The following is a 13967-nucleotide window of genomic DNA, read 5'->3' as shown; positions in this document are numbered from 1 at the left end:
AAATGGGGTTTTGAAGTCTGCAATTATTATTTTAGAACTATCTATTTTTCTCTGAAGTCTGTCAGTTTTTGCCTCATGTGTTTGGGATTCTGTTGTGGAGCTCACATATGTTTATAATTTTTATGTGTTGGGGGTGGATTGAGCCCTTTATAATTATACAAAGTACTTCTTTGTCTCTTATAACAAATTTTGTCTCTCTTTGGTTATGGTTTGTAAAGAATGTCTTTCTCCATTCTTTCACTTTCAACTTTTTGTATTTTCAGAACTAAAGTGAGTCTCTTGTAGACAGTGTACAGTCTATATTTTTTTTATCAATCCTTCCAGTCTCTGCCTTTTAATTAAAATGTTTAATCTATTTACACTTAATATAATTACTGGCAAGGAAGGACTTCTACATTTAGTTCTACTTGCCTTCTATATGTCTTATTCCTTTTTTGTTCCAAAATTCTTTTATAACTGCCTTCTTTTGTGTTTGATTTTTTTCCCCTAATGTACCACTTCAATTCCCATCTCATTTCTTTTACTGTATATTTTTAAATTATTATCTTGGTGGTTACACTGGAGATTAAAATTAATATCTAAATTTATAATAATCAAGTTTAAATTAATACCACCTTAGTTTCATTAGTATACAAAAACTTTGTTCGTATAGTTTCATTTCCTTTACGCAGTTGTCACAATTACATCTTTATACATAGTGTGCTCATTAACTTATATACATAACAACCATTTTATGCATTTGTCTTTAAAATTATGTAGGATAAAAGAGGGGTTACAAACGAAAAATATAATAATACTGGCTTTTATATTCACCTATGTCATTACTATTACTAGTGATCTCAATTTACTTATGTGGATTTGAGTTACTCTCTAGTGTCCTAAAGGACTCTCTAACATTTATTATAGGACAGATCTACTAGCAATTAACAGTCTTTAAAAAAAATTATTTTAAAGACTTCATGTTATACAGCAGTTTTAATTTCATAGAAAAACTGAGAGGAAGGTACAGAGATTTCCAGTATACCCCCTGTATATGCATAGCTTTCACTATTATAACTTCCCCCACCATAGTGGTGTATATATGTTACAATTGATGAACCTACATTGACACATCATTATCACCCAACATCCATAGTTGACATTAAGGTTCACTCTTGATGTTATACATTCTGTGGATTTGGACAAAATTGTAATGAGGTGTATTCACCGCTATAGTATCATACAGAGCATTTTTGCTGTCCTTAAAATTCTCTGTGCTCTGCTTGTTCATCTCTCTCTTCTCTCAACCCCTGGCAACCACCGATATTTTTACTGTTTCTGTAGTTTTGCCTTTTCCAGAATGTCATGTATTTGGAGTCATACAGTATGTTGCTTTTTCATATTGACTTCTTTCACTTAGTAATATGCATTCAAGTTTCCTCAGCACATTTGCATGAAATAAGAGTTTATTTTTGTTAGTGCTGAATAATATTCCATAGTCTGGATGTACCACTGTTTATCTATTCACCTACTTAAAGACATATTGGTTGCTTTTTTGGCAATTATGAATAAAGCTGCTATAAATATTCATGTGCAAGTTTTTGTGTGGACATAAGTTTTCAACTCGTTTGAGTACATACAAGGAGCATGATTACTAGATTGTATAATAATAGTATGTTTAGTTTTGTAAGAAACTACTAGACTGTCTTCTGAAATGGCTGTACCACTTTGTCTTCTTACCAGCAATGAATGAGCATTCCTGTTGCTTGACATCCTCTCTAGCATTTGGTGTTGTCAGTGTTCTGATTTTGACTATTCTAATCAGTGTTCTTGATTTTGTGTAGTGATATCCCATTATTATTTTTCTTTGCATTTCCCTGATGATATGTTATGTGGAGAATCTTTTCATGTGCTTGTTTGCCACCAAGATATCTTCTCTGGTAAGGTGACTATTAAGGTTTTTTTTTAAAAAAAATGTTTTATTTTTTTTCTTACTGAGTTTAAATAATTTTTTGTATATTTTGGATAACTTTCTTTATTATATATGTCTTTTGCAAGTATTTTCTCCCAGTCTGTGACTTGTCTATTTATTCTATTGATAGTGTCTTTAACAGATCAGAAATTTTTAATTTCAATGAAGTATAGCTTATTAATTATTTTTTTCATGCATGTGCCTCTGGTGTCTTATCTAAAAAATTATCACCAAACCCAAGGTCATTCAGATTTTCCTCTGTTACATTATAGGAGTTTTATAGCTTTGTGTTTTACGTTTAGGTCTGTGATCCATTTTGAGTTCATTTTTGTGGAAGATATAAGGTCTGTGTCTAAAATCATGTCTTGTTTTTTGTGTATTTTTTTTTCTTTCTTTCATTTTATTTTTGCATGTGAATGTTTAGCATAATTTATTGAAACACCATATTTTCTCCATTGTATTGCCTTTGCTCCTTTGTCAAAGATCAGTTGGCTCTATTATGGGGGTCTATTATGAGCTCTCTATTTTTTCCCACTGATCTATTTGTCTGTTCTTTCAATACTACACTGTCTAGATCAATGTGGCTTTATAGTAAGTCTTGAAGTTGGGTAGTACCAATCCTCTAACTGTTCTTCTCCTTCAATATTGTTTTGGCTGTTCTGCATCTTTGTATCAATTTCAGAATCAGTTTGTTGATATCCACAAAAGAACTTGCTGATTTTCATCAGGATTGCACTGAATCTATAGGATCATGTTGGGAAGAACTGATACCTTCACAACGTCAAGTCTTTGTATTCATGAACATGGAATATCTTTCCATTTCTTTAGTTTTCTTTGATATATTTTCAGACTTAGGTAGTTTTCCTTGTATAGATCTAGCACACATTTTGTTAGATTTATACCTAACTATTTCATTTTGTGGGTGGTAATGTAAATGGTATTATGTTTTTAATTTAAAATTACACTTGTTCATTGCTGGTATATAAGAAAATGATTGACTTTTGTATATTAGCCTGGTATACAGCAACCTTGCTCTGTTTGATTATTAATTTCAGGAAGTTACTTTTGTTGTTGTTGATTATTTTGGATATTCTGCATAGACAACCATGTCATTCATGCATAATGACAATTTTATTTCCTTCTTCCAAATCTGTATACCTTTTATTTAATTTCCTTTTCTTGTCTTATTGCATTAGCCAGGAATTGCATTATCATGTTGAAAAGGTGTGATGAGAAGGGACATCCTTGCCTTTTTCCTGGTCTTAGTAGGAAAGCTTCAAGTTTCTCACCACTAAGTATGATGTTAGCTATGTTGGGTTTTTTGTTTTTTTTTTTTGTAGATAGTCTTCATGAAGTTGAGGAAGATCCCTCCATTTCTAGTTTAATGAGAGTTTTTATCATGTTGGATTTTAACAACTGCTTTTTTCTGCATCTGTTGATATGATCATGTGATCTTTCTTCTTTAGCCTGTTAATGTGATAGATGAAATAAGTTGATTTGTGAATGCTTCCTCAATGTTTGTTTATCTGGAATGTCTTAATCATTCCTTTATTTTGGAGGATAGTATTGTTGGAAACAGGATTCTTGGTTGACAGTTTTTTGTTCCTTCCAGCATTTTAAATATTTCATTGCACTGCCTCTGGCTTCCATGTTTTCTGATGGAAATCAGCTGTTAATCTTATTTATTATCCCTTGTGCATGATGAGAAGCTTCTGTCTTGCTGCTTTCAAGAATCTCTCTTCATATTTGGCTTTGGTAGTTTAATTTTATAGTTGCCATTATTGTATCTCAGTCTGGATCTCTTTGAGTTTATCCTACTTGGAGTTTATTGAGCTTCTTAGATGTTAGATTTATATCCTTCCTAAAATTTGGGCTGTTTTCAGGCATTATTTCTTCAAATATTCTTTCTACCCCTTTATCCATTTTGTCTTGTTCTCAGACTCCTATTATGCGTAATTTGGTACAACTGATGGTGTTCCTGTGACCTTTTAGGCTCTGTTTATTTTTTTCATTCTTTTCTCTTTCTGATCTACAGACTGGATAATTTCATTTGATTTATCTTCAGGTTTTCTGACTCTTTCTTCTACCTGCTCAACCTGTTGTTGAAACCCTCTAGCCAATTGTTCAGTCAGATGGTTTTTTCATCTCCAGAATTTCTATCTGGTTCTTTTTATAACTTCTCCTTATTGATCTTATCTATTTGTTGTGACATTGTTCTCTATTTTCCTTTGTTTCTTTTTTCATGGTTTCTTTTAGCTCTTTGATATTTAAGGCAGTTGATTTAAAGTGTTTTCTAGTAAGTTCAATGTCTGTGGTTCCTTGGGGACAATATTTGTTAATTTCTTTTTTTGCTGTGAATGGGCTATTCTTTATTATTTCTTTGTATGCCTTTCAATTTTTTTGTTGATAATTAGGCATTTTGATTATTATAATGTGGTAACTTTGGTAACTCCACAGTGTTTGGTGTTTATTCTTGTTGTGCTTATTGTTTGCTTGGTTAATCAGTTCTCTGAACTAATTTTGTGAAGTCTGTATCCTTTTTCACATAGGAATGATCTTTCTTTACCTTTCCTTAAATGCCTGGAACCAAAAACAAACAAACAAAATTCTCTGTCTCTTCACATAGAATCTGTGTGTATCTTGGAGCACTCCTTCAATGTTTAGCCAAGCAGTTACATCTTTGCCATAGCCTCATTGCTTGTGTAGCACATGAAGGCCAGCTAGAGGGAGAGCTTTGGCTCTTTTTAGGTCTTTCTTAGTATGTGCCCTGGGCATGCATGTAGCCTTATATTCCCTGGAATATATGGGACCTTTGCAGCCTTTGTTTACACAAATATCTCTCTCTCCAGCCTCTTTTTTCCTAGCTTTTCATCCTGTCCACTGCTTGCCCCAACTGTTATACCTTGCCCCAGTTGGCAAACACATTTGCCTTTAAATGTTTTAAATGAATGCCACCTGGAAAGCTGCCTCAGCCCAGGATCACTCTGATGCAGGTAAAATATAGGCAAGCTCTTGAGTCAATCCTTCAGGGAGCCACCAGACACATCAAAACAAGTGACTCAAATGCTTGGACAACGAGGTCCACATTGTTCCTGTCACCAGAAACCTGCACCAGGAATGTGGACTGCCGTTTTCAAGACCATGGCAGAGCTGGAGAGTGGGGGATGGTAACAGGGTAAGTTAAAATGCCACAGAAATTGTCTAGTGAAATTCAGGTATTTTTTTCTTCATTAAGCATACCCCTGGTTCTTGTAAGCTTTTGATTAGGCTCTAGAGTTCAAAAAAAAGTTGATGCTGACAGCTTTTGCAGCTTATCCTTTGCTTTTGTGGATGGACAGACTTTCAGAATTACCTAATCCACCATTTTTATTTATTTTTAGAATTTTTAAATTCTAAAATCTCCTATATGCCAGACATTGCACGACACATTTTCTATTCATATGTCAATACTTGAATCAGTATGGTGAGATAAGCTTTATATTCTCTTTGACTGGGAAACATGGGCTCAAGAATGTGGAGTACACAGCAAGTACATGGAAACTGGGCTGAGAGCTTCAGCTGGGTCTGTTTTGTTCCATCTGCTTTCCTCTGCATTATGCTGTTGATTGCCTTATGATTTATGACTAAATAAAGACTTCAGTTTCTTAAAGTTAAACTTTAAATTTTATTTTGAGAAAGAAACTTCTTTGCATATTTGTGGTGTTCCTCTTTTGTAGCATTTTTCAATTGGTCAGGCTTGTTTTTATTTTCCTACATTGCATCTATTAAGAAGATTTATTGCTGTGTGTATGCATACACATAAAAAAGTAAACAAAAATATTTGTGCTCTCACATCAATCATTACAGTGCCCTCCAGAGAAACACAAGTATTACACACACAAAAAAAATCCATATTAATCAAAGTAGATCAATAAAGTTTATTCCCCTTATGGATAAAAAAAATGCTAACTTTTCAAAATTATCAAACTTTTACTGGTTTCCCCAACATAAATCAGAATTGCTGACATCTTTCCAGCAGCTGAAGGGGAATGAGAATCCTAATAAATAGTGCAAAGCTTAGTGAGAATTTTCAGCCCAGTATAATTCTGACGGTTGGTCTCACATACATCCTTATTACATTGAAGCATACAGAGTGAATCAATTGGCTTTGAAGTGATTTATGAAATCTGTAACTCAAGCTTGAAGTAAGTTGTAGAATTTGGATCCATTTCTAAAGAGAAGATAGTCACTGTGTTATCTCAATAACAGAAATTTTTTAAAAAGCATGAAAGTCTACAATGTATAAACCAAAAATGTACATCATTTTAGTGTAGTCTTATTCAAAAGACTTTAAACCTTCTTATAATGCCCCAAGTTCTGCTTTATACAAAGTTGCCCTTCACTGAATTTAAATTCTATTCTATTTAAATAGGCCAATGTATACTTCATTCTTCTAGCTCTCTGTTGCCTCCTTCCCATTCCGTCACCCCAGCAGCCACTGCCATACTTCATGTCTCATCTTTTCTTTATCAGACAAAACTCCTGCTTTGGATTTAGATGGGGTCTGAGTTAGTGCCAAGGTAAAGACCCCTTAGGATGCAGCTAGCCAGGACAAGCACATGACCAGGCCATGAAAGAAACTCAATGTGCAACTTGGGTCTTGATTAAACACAATAGCAGTGTATCTACAACTGTCACAGAATGGGACCAGTACACATGTTAGAGCCAGGAAAAAGACAGGGAATTGCTGAGCCTGGCAATGACTTTTGGGTTCCAACATATACTGTTGCCAACTTATTGATGTATATATTCAAAAAGTTCAGTTTTTATGCAGTTGACTGAGCTTTAGGATGCATTTTTCCTTGAAATATTATTGTAAACTGTAGTTGAGTTCCCCAGGAAAACCAGCAATGCTCGGAATGCTGTATACTGACAGGTATACAAATAATACACGTGGTGCATCATGTTACTGCTTATTTATAAGAAAACAAATGCATTCATGCCTTCTTTTCTTTAATAACCAAGTATGGAGTTTTTCCCTGACTGCAAGAGTACAGGGTAGAAAACTCCAGTAGGGCAGGATTTTGACATCTGGCAGTGCTCATGGGGACATTCCTGAGGTACAAACAGGATTACCTGTGTTCCTAGCACCAGTAGCTTGTGTATATATATGTGTGTACGTGTGTGCATATATATGCTAATTTTTGTAATTGAATATGAAAATAAATATCTGCATTTGCCAGTCTTGAGGTGAGTCAAATATAAGGAAAACAGGAACATAATCCTCATAGCTGGGCTTCCTTTCACAAACCACGTTACAGCACAAAACATGCTCCTTGTGCATGGTGTGAATTTATAGTTCTATCATCTCTAAGGATGTGACGCAGGCATATAACAAGGTGAATTCTCCAGCAGCATTTCCACTGGAGGGTTGAATAAGCCCTGCATAGCCTTACACAGGAGTGAGTAAAGCAGAGGCATCATAGTGAGGCTAGTGTACAGTAAGAATGGCGCCTACTGTCATTCCCACAAGCACTGCCAGCCTTACTCAGCTCCTGCAGACAGTCAGATGGGCACAACTCTTTTTTTTTTTCTCAAAGTTCACTGAGGCTTTTTTATTTTGCAAACAAAACCACTGAGGATCTTGCCTGTGGCTACCTTGTAGATTACACTAGAGGGTACACATGGCTCCAGATACTTGCTGGGAAGCAAGTGTGAGAGAAACAACGATTTGGGCCAATCACATGATTATAGAGCTTGGGTTTCCAGTAGGTTCCAGATGGTCAAGCTTGGCTTCTATAGAAGCGCTAAGGAAGCAGAATGCCACAGGGTTGGGAGAGGGGAGCTAACTATCAGAGGTACCAGCAAGTCTTGGTTGGGGGCCTCAAGCTGTCTGCACTGACATCAGGGGCAGGGTCTGACAGCCAACTAGTGACAGAGGGGCTTGCCAGCCCAACACTTACTTGGCCAGGGGTTTCTGAAGTTCCTGCCAGCAAGCTTAGCCTTGCTGCCCAGTTGCTCTTCAGTTATTAGGAGCTGGTTGTACTCGGACAAGTGCTCAGATCGGCAGTGTGCACCAGTCTTAGTATGGCCAGTACAGAGCCCCACCACCAGGTCAGCAATGAAGGTATCTTCAGTCCTCCTGGAATGGTGAGACACCATGATGCCCCAACAATTGGACTGGGCTGGCTTGCATGCCTGAAGGGACTTGGTCGTGGAGCTGATCTGGTTCACTTTGAGTAGGAGGCAGTTGCACAATTTCTGGCCCACAGCCTTGGCAATCCGCTTTGGATTGGTCACTGTGAGATTGTCCCCCACCACCTGGATTCCTGCAGTAGCCATGAACTTCTGCCAAGCATCCCAGTCATCCTGGTCAAGAAATCTTTAATAAACACCACTGGGAAGTCCTTGATGAAGGACCTGTACAGGTCGGCCAGCTGGTCAGGTGTGTTGTACATGCTGGAGTCATTGGTAGACTTGAAGTCCAAGTCATACTTCCCAGACCTGAAGAACTTGGAGGCAGCCACATCCATGCAAATTACCACCTTGTCAGTGTAGCCAGCTTTCCCAAACTCATTCTTCAGTAGCTTCAGTGAATAGAAAACCAACTAAATTGAGCATTAGTGTGTTCTTTACAAGGACTTAACAGGGCTGGAAAAATATCACAGCCAAATTAAGCTTTATTTTTTTCCTTAGCATCAATCATTAGATACTATATTAATACTAAATTTCGAGAGTCCCCAGATATATTTCATACAGTGCCTGAGAGTCATGGTAGCATGTTTACAGGGTGGTCATGTTTCCACAGTGATTCCAACTGAAGCATGGCGTGCTGCTCAGTGACTGACAAAGTCAGGACACCATGCATGACATGACTATTTCATTCTCAAGGTCTAAATTTTCATTGCAGTAACACTTTGAGAGCTATTTATAAATTGGCCAATATTACCAAATTTCTTTTTCAACCTTGTGAAAGTGATTTCAAAGTATACACAGGCTGCTCTTCAGCACAGTAACATTGTGTTAGTAATACTATCACTGTTTTTATTTTATGGAAATTGCTGTATTCATTTCCCACTGCTGCTGTGACAAATTACTACAAAGTTAGTGGCTTTCCAGCTTGAACTTATTTCACAGTTCTGGAGACCAGAAGTCTGAAATGGGTTCTGTGTGGCCGAAACCAACCTGTTGGTAGGATTGCTTCCCTTCTGGATTCTCTAGGGAGATTTGTTTCCTTGCCTTTTCCAGCTTCTGGAGGTTCATGGCATTTCATCACTCTAGCCTCTGCTTTATCTATCCCATTTTCTCCTCTGACTCTGACAGTCATATCTCCTTCTTATAAGTAGCCTTGTGATTATAATAGGCCCACCCAGATAATCCAGGATAATCTCCCCATCTCAAGATTCTTACCTTAATTACATCTGAAAAGTCCTTTTTGCCATGAAAGGTAACATTTACAAGTAGTAGGGATTAGGGCATGGACATCTTTGGGGGACCACCATTTTGCCTGCTACAATCTGTCTGGCCCCTCCAAATTTATGTCCATCCCACATGCAAAATACATTAACTTCATCCCAGTATCTTCAAAAGTTTCAACCCATTACAGCATCCAGTCAAAGTCCAGAATCTTAACTAAATCTCATTAGCCCAAAAGTTCCAAATCTTACCATCTGAATCATCTAAATCACCTACTGATAAGGATCTGGATATGATCGATCCTGAGGCACAATTTATCTCCATCTGTGAATTTGTGGAACCCAAGAAACAAGTTATCTGCTCCCGAAATACAATAGTGGGATAAGCATAGGACAGCAGTTACAGACATTCCCATTTTAAAGGGGAGAAAATGGCAGGAAAAAAGGATGCACCATTCCCAAGCAACTTGTAAATTCAGCCATGCACACAACATAGGTATCAGGGCCTTGAATAATCCACTGTGATTCGAGACTCTGCCCCTCTGGGTCCAAGGCTCTGACCTTGGCGTTTTCCTTACTTTTTCTTGAAGGGTAGCACAGGTTTGAAGCTGAGTAGTTTTTTGTTTTTTTTTTTTTTTTTTTTCTTTCAATCTATTTCCTTCACATAGAATGTTGGGAGTCTGACAGCCTTCTCTCTCTGTCCCTTTCAAGCTAAGCTGGCAGTGTTTCTGCTGGTATAAAAACCATGCTTTTTTTTTTTTTTTTTTTTTCCAAAAACTCCCATGTATGTCTCAAGAATTCAGACCATTAGACAAGAGGCTTCTCTATAAATCGCGGGTAATCCAGTCTCTATTCCTGGATTTTGCTTAGATGGCTGAGGGGACCAATGGGTCACACACCTAATCTCTTCAAATAGTTTTCTGTGAGACCAATACTCTGACACTTTGATCCTCCTGAGGCACTAGTAAAACGTTGTCCAACCATAGTGCTGGATTTCTCTTAAAAGTATGTCTTCCTGGCAGTGAATCGCCTAATTGTAGTACCTGTTGCATTCTGGATAAGCTGAGGATTTTCCAAATCAAGTTCTGGTTCTTTTATTGTTCACGGTTTTTCTCTCAGTGATCTCTTTTGTCTCCTATTTGACTATAAGCAGCAGGAAGTAAACAAGCCAGAGCTTCAACACTTCGCTTGGAAGTCTCTTCATCACAGTATCCAATTTCATTATTCGTTTCCCATGGCTGCTGTAATAAATTATCTCACACTTACATTTCTGGAGGCTGTGAGTCTGAATCAGTTTCACTGGGGCAAAATTAAGGTGTTGGTAGGACCACACTCTCTCTGGGGGCTCTGGAGAATAATCACTTACTTGTCTTTCGCAGTTCTCAGAGCTACATGCCTTGCATTTCTTGGTCCAGGGCCCCTTCTTACATCCTCAAAGCCAGTGTAGCATCTTCCAGTTTCTTTCTGCTTCCTTGCATCACCCTCTTTCTTTTATTGGTGTTCAATCTTTTGCATCTCTTTTATAAGGACCCTTGTGATTGCAAGGGCCCACATGAATGATCTCCCTATCTCAAGACCCTTCTCTTAATCATATCTGCAAAGATCCTTTTTCCATATAAGGTAACATTTGCAAAACTCCAAAGAATGGACCTTATATCTTTGAGGGCTGTTATTCAGCATGCTGCAATCATTTACAAGTTCTGCTTTCCACATAACTAGGCTAAACTCAGCCAAGCTTCTTGTCACTGTATAACAAGGTTCTTCTTTCGTACAATTTCATCATTCGTACAGTTTCATCAACAACACGTTCATCATTTCCTTCTGAGCCCCCAGCAGCAGAGCCTGTGGTATGCACATTTTTTTTTTTTTTTGGTATGCACATTTTTACCAACGGTGTGTTTATGACCATTTAGATATTCTCTCAGAAATATATAGATTTTTTTAGCTGCTCCTCACTTTCTTGTAAGTCCTCACTACAGTGTGGTTAACGTTCATATTTCTGTTAAAAGTCTGTTCAGGGTGACCTAGGCTTTTCTGTGATGCATTTCACAATTCTTCCAGCCTCTGTCCACTACCACATTCCAAAACTATTTTCACACTTTTAGGTATTTGTAACAACAGCACTCCACTTCCAGGTACCAAAATTCTATTGGTTTCCTATGGATGTAACAAATTATCACAAACTTATTATCTTAAAACACATCAAATTTATTGTCTTATAGTTCTGGAGGTCAAAAGTCCAAAGGTTCCCATAAGACTAAAATCAAGGAGTTGACAGGAAGCGCTGGAGGAGAATCTGTTCTTTGCCTCTTCCTGATTTTTGGCCATGCCTCTCTGACCTCTGCTTCCAACATCACATCTCCTTCTCTGAATCTGACACCCCTGTCTCCCTCTTATAAGAACCCTTGTGATTATATTGGGCTGACCCTGGATAATCCAGGATCATCTCCCCATCCCAAGAGCCCTAAATTAATCACATCTGCAAAGCCCTTTTGCCTAAGGTGACATAGTCACAGGTTTGGGGTTTGTGCGTGAGGTCATGGACATACTGAAGAGCCATTATTTTGCTTCCCACTATCCGATCTTCTCCTGCATTGATGCAATATTTCCATGTGAATGAGGAAGTCTCTAATCTGAAGAAAACATTGGGTAGAAATCTGGAGGCTTTCTTTAATTACCTCCTTGTCATTGAATATCTGGTCTTGGCCAAAGACATTTAACCTTCTTCTCATACATACCAATTTTTTTTTCAAAGAATAATAGAAACTGTTATTATCTTTCTTTTTCAAATGGGAAGATTAGACCAGACAAGTTGGGCAGTTTTACAAAGGTCACACAATTAGTTAATGGTAAAGCTCTTCTAGAATTTGGTTGTTTTAACCATCCTAAAGCACTTTCCCACATGAGCTGCCCCTGGTCAAGCAGAGAGCTCTCTAATGAGTTTAGGATTCTAAGCCCTCAATTAGAATGCTATAAATCCAAGTTGAAGCAATTATGTTAACTTACGAAATGCCCTTTTCCTTACCCTAAAATTAAGATTTTATTCAAAAATAGGACAGTATGCTTTGATAAGTTAATGCTTAAATGTATTAACAGAAATTGGAAGTAAAACAGATTGGACCTTTGGAAAAAAAACTGGATTCCTGGATCTACCAGTAATTCATGAACTTTTTCCACAGGCAAGTATCTTAACCTTTTGGGCTCCATTTTCTTTATCTAAGCAGTGGAGGTTTTGAGTAGGTGACCTCACTGGCTCTCTTGAGCTATGACAGCCAGCCGTTCCACAAAGGGCTTTGATCTTGTTCTCTGTGAGGGAGGTTAGTTGTACATTTCCAGAACCTCACAAACAGAAGGTTTTCTCTTATCTAGGGATATTTCTGAGTATTACAAAAGCATAGGCCATTTTTGAAATGTTTTAATGGATCAAAAATTTAAATTTATTCTCTTACGGAGGCCAAAAGCTTTGCTATTGGGGGATTTATCTGAAGAATACATTCGTTTGTTAGAGGAGAGACATTGTCATAGATAAAATATACTTTTCTGAGGTTTGAAATTCTAGTTCTAAGGAGCATTATGAAACGGGAGAACAATCTAATGATAGCATTTCTTGAGATGGTAATTATAGAATATGTCTTTTCTATGTTTTTACTAGAATTATTTTTTCTTTAAAAGAGTCTTGGAAAGCACCACCTGCATGCTAACGGCCACATCTTCCACAAGTTTTCCAGGAATCTCTGGTGACCTCTCCTCAGAGGTGGGGGTGGAAAGTCCCAGGCAGCTGCTGGCTGGGGTCTTGGCTCCAGGCCCCCAGCCCCAGCCTCACAAGGGAAAGGTCCAGCTGCTCGGTTCCCTCTGAATGGAAAGAACTCCTTAAGCTGGGCTGCTAATTAATTTGTAAAAATATATGGGGCCTTTGTTACGTACCAGGTGCTTCAGAAATATAAATTCATTTAATCTACACAAACCTCCTAAGAATTTGGTGCCATCATTATCCCTGTTCATAGATGAGGCAAATGAAGCGGGTGAGGGTGAACACATAGGAGTTAATCCATTGACAAAAGCCCAAGTGCCCAAACCCACCTGCCTGTCTTTAACATCATATCAACAGGGCTGCACATTGATGCCCGCTAGGTGGCGCCATGCCCACTCACACTGGGGAAAGTAGTCCAGGGCTCAGGTGCACCGCGGAAGCCCTGGTTTCACTGAGACACTTTCGGGCAGTGTGCTGTATCTGGAGAGTGTTCCCGTGGAAGATTTGCAACCCGCTCGAGGTTGCTCAGAGCCAGGAAACCTGTCCTTAGCACCAAGCCCTCCCCAGCTACACCTACCACCACGGCACTGGACACCAGAGCCTGAGTCAGCCTCAGAAGGCTGCTGGAAAATCCTCCCCTCCCTTCACATGGAGAAAAGTGAATAACCAGCCCTCTTAATTTCAGCTAAGAATGAGGTTCTTTCTTTAACAGGCGGACAGTGATCATCCCATCTCGGGCTTACTCTCCATGCATGCTTTGAGCTTGAGATGAGCCGTCAGCCAAGTACATTGGGTTGGATAAAATTCAGAGGAGTCATTCCCATAATCATGTGGCTAATGCAGTATGCATTTCTGTATTTACCCTGAACTT

General features: G+C 38.1%; 1 protein-coding gene and 1 pseudogene across 1 annotated transcript in view; one reads left to right on the top strand and one right to left on the bottom strand.

The window, feature by feature from the left end:
- GABRA5 (gamma-aminobutyric acid type A receptor subunit alpha5) overlaps positions 1-13967 on the top strand; it is a 99456-nt gene that overhangs the window by 33350 nt on the left and 52139 nt on the right. The window lies entirely within an intron of this gene.
- On the bottom strand, positions 6109-9193 carry LOC134371685 (alpha-enolase-like; annotated as a pseudogene).

The sequence above is a fragment of the Cynocephalus volans genome, chromosome 3 (assembly GCF_027409185.1).
Source record: "Cynocephalus volans isolate mCynVol1 chromosome 3, mCynVol1.pri, whole genome shotgun sequence".
Taxonomy (NCBI): Eukaryota; Metazoa; Chordata; class Mammalia; order Dermoptera; family Cynocephalidae; genus Cynocephalus; species Cynocephalus volans.
Note: the sequence above shows the minus strand (reverse complement) of the source record. Positions and strands in the feature narration are given on the sequence as shown.